The following is an 11,154-nucleotide window of genomic DNA, read 5'->3' on the forward strand; positions in this document are numbered from 1 at the left end:
AAACAATTTTATTTCGACCAGGTATCAGCTTTCTGTTTTTAGATTACTATATTATTATCCTTGCACTATTATCCTAACGTTTAAAGTGAAACGTAAACCACGATAAATTTCTTTTACGTCAATACTGTTTCGCCGGGAGGAACAAAAATTGTGAGAATTTTCGTAGGTCGTTTTATGACACGCACGTTCAGAGACAAGATGTTAACTTTCAAGCCACGATCTTGCCATTCAGAATGATCTCTTTCAACAATAGAATAGTTATCTGCAATATCATTTTGAGATATTCAAAGTTAGTTAGAATTTCTTTTCGTTTATAGAATCGCGATATTTACGAGTATGCTATAAAACCGATGCTACACAAACTTCATTTTTAATATAGAATAAAATGACACCGAAAAGAACGATTATTTTATTTCCATTAAAAGCGGACAATGCTTTAAAAAAGTGATATTGGACGCTCTTTTTCCAAATATCGGGTTTCCCCATTACATTATAATGTTACAGCAATGAAAGTAATTACGTATGGTTACTCTAATTAATATTCCGTCACGCCTTAAAACAGAATAACTTTTTTAAAATTACGGTAACGACATAGTTTCACTGTCGATATAACTATTATGTACTTGAACTGGGGTGATCGCTCAAGTAACTGGCGTTTCCCCGAGCTGTCTCCACCCATTCTCGTCTGGTTAGTTTGTGTTCTAGCCCGTTACGTCCTTCCCTTTCATCGGCCAAAAAAAGACTACTACTACTACCACTACTACTACTACAAATACTAAAAGCGAGCATAGTGACAAAGTAGTAACAAGTATGACTTCCCATGCCCTGGATGATCCAGAGGTTGAGGAGTCATTGATAGTTGTCCTCTTCTATGGCAGTTTGCCGGGTCTCTTCAGCTCATAGCCTCTTCTTCCTTCGGGCGCAATGCCCGCTGAAACTTACATCTAAGCTCGAGACTTTCTAAATAGCAAACCAAAAAATAAAGTACAAAGGCGAAATAAAAAGATAAATCGCGGAAGCTGATCCAAGTACTCATGGATGAACAACGATCATATAGCGATCGCTGTCTGTTCGCACGTGCATGCTCGAGCAATATTAACGTTCGTTTCGAAAACCACTCGCGATCACGATCACGAAATTCGAAAAATCGACGGGCAAAGGCAGAGACGATGACATGTTTCATTCGCGCCAGTTCTACCGACGATTATTCGAATGAAATTCTCTGAAATAGATTGGTCACTCGAAAACGCGTCTACCCGACCACAGGTCCACCTCCACGGATTAAACTTGAAAATCCTGATCTGAGAAGATGATTAGTTTGTGTAATTCTTATTTAACGGACTAACGCTCTTTCATTTTGTATTTTACTACTTCGATTCTGATTAACTCTACTTTATTAATTTAATAGTAACTAAGTAACACTACTGTATTAATTTAATAAACCAGAACAAAATTTTAATATTGCAGAGAAGGTAGCGAAAAAGACTGAGACTCGATCAAATGGAATAACTGACTCTAAATATATTACTAAGAAAGAAATAATCTCAGATAATCTCTTTATCAAAGCACATAATCGAAAATGCAGAAGCAGTGTTCAAAATTATTGCTTTGATTAACTGATATTTTAAATTCTAGGAGAAGTGAAATAAACGAACGCGACTTATTCCCTTAACCTACGATTTATGTTTGAGAATGCCCGTAATATTTACGTTTGGTCCGATCATCGTACTACGGGCTATGCCCGTAATATTTACGTTTGGTTCGATCATCGCACTACGGGCTATGCCCGTAGTTGTAGGTTAAGGGGTTAATATTGTCACGATTAATTCATTGCTAAAGATCAAGTATATTCGTGTAGATATTTGCCATTTGCAAATATTCATACGGAATATTAACATGCATATTTATAAATAACGCGAATATATTCTCAAGTGTATATGTTTAACTTAATTATTAAAAAACTAATTATTATCATCGCGCTGTGCAAGAAGCCCTATCTTAAACTAATAAATTTGAAAAAAAGAGCGTTACTACTCACGGGTATAAAAGATACCCGCGTTCACTATGCTCGCAAAGAATTCTACGTAATACAACCAGTCACCCGTGCCGATTCGGGTCTTTTATCCTACGGCATAATTGAGTGACCAGAAGAACAGAAATGCATGCGACTCACCGTTCGAAGCAGACAAACAGAGAACGTTACCGTGGATGCTGCGCTATCCCAGCGAATTTCATCCGGGAGACTAACATCAGACAGGAACCGTTGAAAGGCTAATAATAGAAATGCAGACTGCGAAAAATCTGTTACGAAACAAAACAGGATGAGTGATCGCTGACTATTTGAAAAGTTGGAGATAATGAAAAATGAAGGTTTATTAACTTTAGTAACTTTAGCAATAATAAAGATTGAAATTCTAATAAAATTTGATAAGTATAAAAACTGAGACTCTAATATGAATGTGTAAAATCTAAAATAATCTGTAGTATGTTAGTCATTTGTTTTATAATTCGGTATTAAGACTTTAACTCTTATTTTATTTTAACGAAAAAATAACCTCAGAAAATGCTATCCTCCTAAATTTTCAGTCAAATTGTATTTCTGCATTGATAGTGATCAAAGAAAAATATACAGAATAGACATAACTGAAAGTAAGTATGTAAAAATACTTACATACTTGGCTTTTGTGCCACTGTTAGAACACTCCTGAAGAAGATGACGAAGTTGAAGTAGTGATATGTCTATAACAAAACATAAGATATTAAAATCGGTAACACATAATAACAAACGTGAAACTTTAGCAACAATGAAGACTAAACTCTAATAAATATGTAAATTGGAACTCTAATATAAAAGTTTGAGAACAACATATTCAGTGATTTTTGATGCGTATCAGCCAGTTTTATTGTACTTTAATGTTAAGATTTTAAGACTTTATTTCAATTAAAGAGGGCATTTACAGTTTTCTAAATTATCAATCATTTTTATTGTATAATAAATTTATTGTATAAGAGAACAAACTGAAATACAATATTTAAAACTACTTACATTCTTGAGCTCCTGCAGAAGCTTTGTCCTCTTGAGAGATGCACTGACTCTAATACCGAAATAGAATATTCAAAAGAATATGAAATAGGATCACATTACCGTGAGCGTTAAAATTATAATCGGCGAACAAGAACTCTAACGTCGCGTACAAAATTATGTGATAAAATTTTATTATTTTCGCGTGTGATTATTTAATTGGATTAAATTATTAGAGTAATAAAAGACCGACGCCGCCAATACGTTAGAATATGTTGCAAACCTGACGCAACACGATCCATGTTATCGGTACGAAATAAGACGACTAAATGACTCCTTGTACGTTAGTTTCGCCGAGTAACTTACAAAGTGTGAGGGAGGGGGGAAGGGGGACACAAGAGCCGGTGGCACAAGCAGCTACACAGTTAACGATCTAGACAAAGAAATGTATACATCAACAAAAACATTCCTATTCTACGAAGCACTTTCTTTCGAATTACGCAGCAGGTATCTTTCGGATTGCGCAGCACAATTCTTTCTCTACGTCGATATTTACAAATATCGTACAATAATTCGTAGCCCTACTGGCAACATCACAGACTCATTTGTCTAACTTATTACTTTAGTTACCTTACTTTATAATCTTAATTTCGTTAAACAAAGCAAGATTGAAACAACAGCATGGAGAAAGTGAAAAATTACTGTTAGGGAAGTGATACATTTACTCTGTACATGAGAGTGTGTGCGTAAGGGCCAGAGGGCGTCAAGGTCTTAGTGGAGACAAAAGACTGTTGCCAGATGTTAGAAGAATCGAGGATAGTCGGTTGGCGACCAGCGTGCGTGCAAGACGTTCTTCAGAGAGTAATATAGTTGTATAACTGTTGTGTGGGAAATATAGTAAATAATTTGTATTCCCAAATCCTCGATTTCCTTGACATGGTAGCAGAGCGTGGTTACTAGTTTTGCAAGATATTTAGTGCGTGGTTACGATCTTGCGAGTGAGTTTTCAGTAAAGAAAAAAAAACTTTCAGAGAAAAAAAAAAGAAATATACTTGGAGCACGTAGGAACGCTTGAGTAAGAAAAGAAAAAAAAGAAGAATCAATTAAAATGGAGAGATCGGAAATCATGATACCTATATTCGATGGTGAGGATTATGGAATGTGGAAGCAAAGAATCACGATGTTTCTCAAATATAAGGAATGCGAGGTTGTTACAACTAGAATGAAGAACGAAAGAGACGATGAAGACTGGGACAAAAAGGACTTGAAGGCAATTAATATAATTTATAGTGCAATATCGAACAGACAATTGGAGTATGTTAGGGAAGGAAAAACGGCGTATGATATAATAAAAAGGTTCGATGAAATGTACTTGAAAGAGTCGACGGCACTGCAGATCGTATGCAGAAGGAGATTGGAAAACATAAGACTGGAGAACTACAGTGATTCAGCATCATTCTTTAACGACTTTGAAAAATTAATCAATGAATTAAAAAGTGCGGGCGCACAAGTAAGTGAGAGGGAAAAGCTGAATTACATGCTGAATACGTTACCCGAAGAATACAGCTACATAGCGGACATAATAGACGCATTGAAAGAAGAGGATCAAACGGTAGCGTATGTAAAAAATAAAATAGAGATAGCAGAGAAGAAAAATAAATCCAATCGAGGAGAAAGGCAAACCAACGCCTTTTCTGCAAAAAAGGAAGGATGCTTCAGATGTGGAAGATTAGGACACTTTGCGAGAGAGTGTCAAAATGGCATCCAAGCGGGAAGCAGTAACGGCTATTGGCATGGGCCAACACGTGGTCGAAACAGAGGAAGAGGGAACAAAGGCAACACGAGCAGAGGACGTGGAAACTTTCATGGTCAATCAACAACCGGCACGGGCGAGCATGGAAACTCAAGAGCAGGCATATGGACAGCAACGGCGCACGCAGCAAACAGCAGTGAGACGAATGAAATAAGTAAGAACGAAATAGTGTGGCTATTAGATAGCGGTTGTACCGATCACATAATTAATAATATAAATTATTTCGATAAATCTATCGACCTAAAAGAACCGGTAAATATATATTTAGGCGATAATAGACCGATAAAAGCGACAAAAGTTGGGAATGTTATAAGTTATTTTGAAGCATTCGGAAAACAAAATGAAATAAATATGAGGAAAGTATTTTACGCGAAAGAAATGTCCGCAAATTTGATTAGTTTAGGTAAACTAACAGACAATAAGAATACGGTTATTTCCAAAGGAAATATTGCGAAAGTAATAGATGAGGATAATAAACTTACAGCTGTAGCGTTCAAAGAGAATGGGACATATAGAATAAAAAGTATATTGAAAGGGAAGAAGCACTTAGTAAACAGCGCCGAACGTAGTGGCATGAGTAAAAAGGAAAGATGGCATAGGATGCTAGGACACGTAAATTTTAAATATTTAGAGATTTTGGGTAAAGAGCAGCTAGTGACTGGCATACCGAATGAATTTGAAAAGGAACTTTTGAAATGTAGGGTGTGTATAGAAAGCAAAATGCATAACTTACCTTTCAAAAATAATCGAACTAAGGCTAGGGAAATAATGGAAATTATTCATACGGACGTATGTGGTCCCTTTAAGACCACCGGATTCAATGGAGAAAAATATTTCATTTCATTTATCGATGATTATAGTAAAATAGCTAGGATCTATTGTATAAAATCAAAAGATGAGGTCTTTGATTCTTTCGTACAGTTCGTAAATGAAGCCGAAAATTCAACGGGCAAGAGGTTAAAAATATTAAGATGCGATAATGGTAAAGAATATTTAAATAATCGAATTTATAAATTTGCTAGGGATAAAGGTATAAGAATAAATAATTGCCCAACATACGTACATGAATTAAACGGGACAGCGGAAAGGTATAATAGAACAGTGATGGACATGGCGCGTTGCTTGTTAGCGGAAGCGAAAGTACATAAAAGGTACTGGCCGGAAATAGTTTGTACAGCGGCATACTTGAAAAATCGAATATTAGCGAATACTATAGAAAGAAAGACACCTTTTGAAATATTCTTCGGGAAAAAACCAAGTGTTAAAAATCTACATCTATATGGAAGTAAAGTTTTTGTAAGAAGGCCAGAACAAAAAAGAGTTTCCAAATGGGACAAGAAGGCAGATATGGGAATTCTATTAGGATATAGTGAAGTAGGATACAGAGTCTTATTAGGTGGGAAAATAACAATAGCTAGACATGTAGAGGTCATAGAGACAGACACTAAATGTATCGGTTTTGAGGAAAATTCATCAGAGGCAGATAGAAATGATAGCGAAGATAACTATTCATTGGTCGGTATGGATAAGGAAGAGTTAGAAGGTAGGAAAGATGAAAATAATAGTAGTATTGAAAGCTCAAACACTCCTAGGAGATCTACACGTATTAAGAAAACTCCAGTAAGGTATCCAGAAAAGGAAAATATTTGCGAGATGCATGCAAATTATTGTAAAGTAGATATCCCTCGTACATTTGAGGAGGCGATTTGTTGCGAAAATAATGAAGTTTGGAAACAGGCTATGGATAAGGAAATAGAATGTCTCTATAAGAATAAAACTTGGAAATTGGTAGAAAGGGTAAAAGGCAAAGAAGTATTAGATGTAAAATGGGTTTACACGAAAAAATCAGAGGACAGGTATAAGGCTAGATTAGTGGTAAGGGGATTTCAACAAAGAAACGTAGCCGATGACATATATTCTCCAGTGGCGAGAAATCAGACCTTTAAGATATTGCTATCATATTGTTGTCAAAATGGATTAATAATTGAGCAAATGGATGTAGAAACTGCCTTTTTAAATGGTGAAGTAAGCTCGGAGGTATATGTAAATCAACCAAAGGGATATGCGGACGGAACGAATAGAGTTTGTAAATTATCGAAAGCGCTTTATGGGTTAAAAGAAAGTCCGAGGGACTGGTATGAGTGTTTTGATAAGTATGTGACGAGATTAGGTTTTAAGAAGAACAATATAGAGCTGTGCCTATATACTTATGGAGAGGGAGAAAATGTTGTTTATTTGTTAATATACGTAGACGATTTGTTGATTTGTAGTAAAAACAAAGGGAAGATACAAAGTGTAAAAAAATTATTAACTGATAAATTTGAAATGAAAGATTTAGGTGAAGTAAAAGAATATCTTGGAATAAATATAGAGTATGATTATTTAAAAAATGAAATGAGATTAAGCCAAAAGAAATACATAGAATCATTAGCAAACAAATATAAATTACATAACAGCAAATTGTACTGTACACCTATGGAGACCAACTTAAAAATTGAAAAAGCTGAGATAAGTAGAGAGGACATTGGATACAAGAATTTAATTGGCGCATTGCTGTATATTAGTGTAAATACCAGACCCGATATAAGTTATAGTGTGAATTATCTGAGTAGATTTCAAGATTGTTGTAACGAGACACATTTTAAATATGCCTTGCGAATATTGAAATATTTGTACCGGACTAGAGATTTAGGGCTACATTATAAAAGAAATGAAAAGTGCGAAACGATAGATTGTTATGTGGACGCTGATTGGGCAGGAGATCATATAGATAGGAAATCGACTTCTGGGTATGTAATTAGATTGTATGGAAATGTAATTGGATGGAAGTCTAAGAAACAAAGGTGTGTGACAAAAGCCTCGACGTATGCAGAGTATGTTGCTCTATCGGAAGCGGTGAGCGAAGTAATGACTATCAGAGAACTAATGAAAATCTTCGATGTAAATGTAGACGATAACCCTGTAAAAATCTATGAGGATAACTCTGGAGTAATGAGTATAGCAAAATACGGAACTTTTACAAAAAATTCTAAACACATCGAAGTTCATTACCACTACGTTCACGAGTACGTAAAGGAAAATAAGATAAACATAATAAAAGTAAGTACAGAAGAAAACACTGCGGATATTTTTACGAAGGCACTGTGTAGAGAGAAATTTGAAAGGTTTAGGTCATGGATGAATGTAAAATAAGAGAAATGTAAATAAAGCGATAAATGTTAAATATTTTGTTAATTCGACAAGTATGTAAATAAAATTAAGTGTACAGTATAAATGTAAGGAGGCGTGTTAGGGAAGTGATACATTTACTCTGTACATGAGAGTGTGTGTGTAAGGGCCAGAGGGCGTCAAGGTCTTAGTGGAGACAAAAGACTGTTGCCAGATGTTAGAAGAATCGAGGATAGTCGGTTGGCGACCAGCGTGCGTGCAAGACGTTCTTCAGAGAGTAATATAGTTGTATAACTGTTGTGTGGGAAATATAGTAAATAATTTGTATTCCCAAATCCTCGATTTCCTTAACAATTACTTAAAATTACTGTTCCGCAATGACACAGTATGCAGATGAAGTCTTAAGCGCTTTTTGAGTGCGTATTCGCTTTTAATACTAATATAAAAATAATAAAAGTGAAACGATATTTATTTTTAAGTCCAAAATGTAGTAAGAGAATAATTTTTTCACGGTTGAAAATTTGAAGTCCATTGATATTTTCTCTATATCATTTTTATTATCACGACGTAGTACCTGAAGTTTTGACCGATCTAATGATTTTTATTCTTAGAAATATCCTGAATGAACGGGGAATTAAGAAATGTGTAATGAAGGATATAAATAATGGAAATTAATTATGGTGGAGGAATCAACGAAGAAAAGTTATTTTGCTAATTATTATACGAATGAATATTCAAAATGTCGCTCAACGACTACTAAACTATTTAATTAACACTAACCTCACCACCCCTAGTCAAATGACTGGTTTAAATATCTAATTTAAAATTGTACATTTATCGTTATATCTTTTGTTCATTTAGCTTTACGTGAATTTTTATATTCTCCGATTAATTGATTTCTCAACTTTTAAAACCAGTTATTTGACCGGGCCTGGTGAGATTAGTGTCAAAAGCCAGCCTGATATTTTCTTCAATTTCTGATCTTCGGTTGCTTTTCAGTATTTTGCATTCACTTTTCACCAAAAATTAGATGTGACAAACGAAATGCAATGTAAGACCTGCTAACGTTTGGGTCATGTTGCTTCTAATTGCAACGGACTGTCGCAGCGTTAAATTCAACGATGAATTACGATCCAGATGCAAGTATTGATCCAGATTTCTGTATCGAAGAAAGCAAGGATAACACAAATCAACCTTGTTGCGTTTCGTGTAAAAGTTTTGGTCATCCTGTTCACATCAAGATTGCTCTCTCAACGCTTATTGTCAGTGTTAAAAAGGCAATGGCAAAAGAGAATGTGGAATATTAACGAAGAGCGAAACAAATAAACAACAACAAGTAACAAGAAACAAATAACTCAAAAATTACTTGCAGTAAAATTCCATCGAATAGTAAACTAGATAATTGTCCTAACCTCTGTATTCCCTTATTTCATCGCGATATATCTGATGGCTAAATATGAAAAGAGATTCCGCGAGTCGAAACGCGCCATAACTGACGCGACGATATTAGCGTATATAGCGATATTAGCGGTAGCGTTCGACTTTGTTGTCGTATTTCACCTTGTCGTTATGAACAAACAGCACACTGAGGAACGTGTAATGTAAGATATTCGCGCGTTGCGGTAAATGCATAAGCGATAATGAGCTTTGTAGAAATAATCGATTAATTAATATTCACCAAATACTAACACGCACGTGCACTTTCTGGGAACTCTTCACTATCCGCCGTAGATATTGCAGGTTCGAGCGGCCATGCGAGTAAGATTCGTTTCTTTAATTATAGCGGAGTTATTATAATACGCGTAATAAATTTACTATTAAGACGCGCACGTGTGTAGAACTGACGCCATTTACGTGATGGGTAACGTTAGGACGCATGCGCTAGCGGGTCGCGTCGAACATATGTGGTGGTTCGCCTCGTCGATGCGGCATCGTTTAAGAGTATGTACGGTCGGCTCGGTGTAAGTTCCTATTATGAAGGAATAAAGTCGGGTCGATATGATCTCCAGGGCTGAGCTGAAAGGGTTCATACAAGCCTTGGCGGGTGCAGCGCAGATGTTAAATGTTTCAGTCAAAAAATTTCAGTTGGATAAAGATAAGGATGAGGGGATTAGGGAGATAGGAAATTTGATTAAAGGCATCCTGTCTTCCTTGGAACAATGTGGAGAGCAGAAGGCTAGAAGGAGAAAGAGAAGAAGAGAGCCTATCGAGATCGAAAGAAGGGTAGACAGGACAGAAAGAATGAAAGAAGCGATGATGACTAAAGGCGGATAGCCTAAAAGGAAAGTGGTATCGCCGGCTGAAACAATGAGAGTAGTGGAACTTAAGAGGCCCCGAAGAGGAGAGGCCACATACGCCGAGGCGTGTGGGAGGAAAATCAGGAAGGTAAGGAGTGAACAGGATTATAGTGAGGATTCTGAAGGTTGGATGAGGATAGAAAGAAGGAAAAGGGAGAGGAGGGCTCCCTTAGAGCAAGCTATCCCTATGGTGCGTCCGGGTAACAACCGGCAGGTTGTTATCGAAGAGAGAGGCGTACCAAGGAATAGGAGATGGAAGGAAGCCATTCTAGATAAAGTTGAAGAAGGCTGCGAATGGCTTCAAGTTTATAGGAAAATAATGGCGGCTAGGAGCACCTTGGAAGGAGCTATGGGGTGCGTAAAACGAGAGCCGGCCATATATTCATTGAATTCGACAGGTCGGTGGCGGTGAACGAGGTGGCGGTCAAGTTAAGAGCCGCTCTGAGTGACAATACGGAGGTGGCTGCTCTCGTCAACAGAGCAACCTTACAGACCAGGAATATCGATCCCTTTACCAGCAAGGAGAAGGTCGACGCTTCCGATTACGCCATAGGAGCGGTACTTCAACAGCGCGTCAACGATACTTGGCAGCCCCTAGGTTTCATGACGAAATCGCTATCCCCCGCGCAACGAAAGTAGAACGCATACGATCGAGAATTACTCGCGATGTACACCGCGGTGAAACGATTCAGGCACGCTGTCGAAGGGAGAGATTTCGCGATTTATACTGATCACAAACCCCTACGCGTACGTATACGCGTATACAAACGTATACGCGTTTGATCAAAATCCCGACAAGTGTTCGCCGAGACAGTTTGGACACTTAGACTACGTAGAACAATTTACGACCGATA

At 36.8% G+C, this 11,154-nt stretch overlaps 1 long non-coding RNA gene across 1 annotated transcript; it reads right to left on the bottom strand.

Moving 5' to 3' along the window:
* Positions 1 to 2,282: 2,282 nt before the first annotated feature.
* Positions 2,283 to 3,094, bottom strand: LOC117238866. Its single transcript, XR_004494280.1, has 3 exons — positions 3,047 to 3,094; positions 2,672 to 2,739; positions 2,283 to 2,301 (listed from the first exon to the last, which is right to left on the bottom strand). It is a non-coding gene; the product is annotated as an uncharacterized LOC117238866 (long non-coding RNA).
* Positions 3,095 to 11,154: the final 8,060 nt, after the last annotated feature.

The sequence above is a fragment of the Bombus vosnesenskii genome, unplaced genomic scaffold, assembly GCF_011952255.1.
Source record: "Bombus vosnesenskii isolate JDL3184/JDL3185 unplaced genomic scaffold, Bvos_JDL3184-5_v1.1 scf7180000013649, whole genome shotgun sequence".
Classification (NCBI taxonomy): Eukaryota; Metazoa; Arthropoda; class Insecta; order Hymenoptera; family Apidae; genus Bombus; species Bombus vosnesenskii.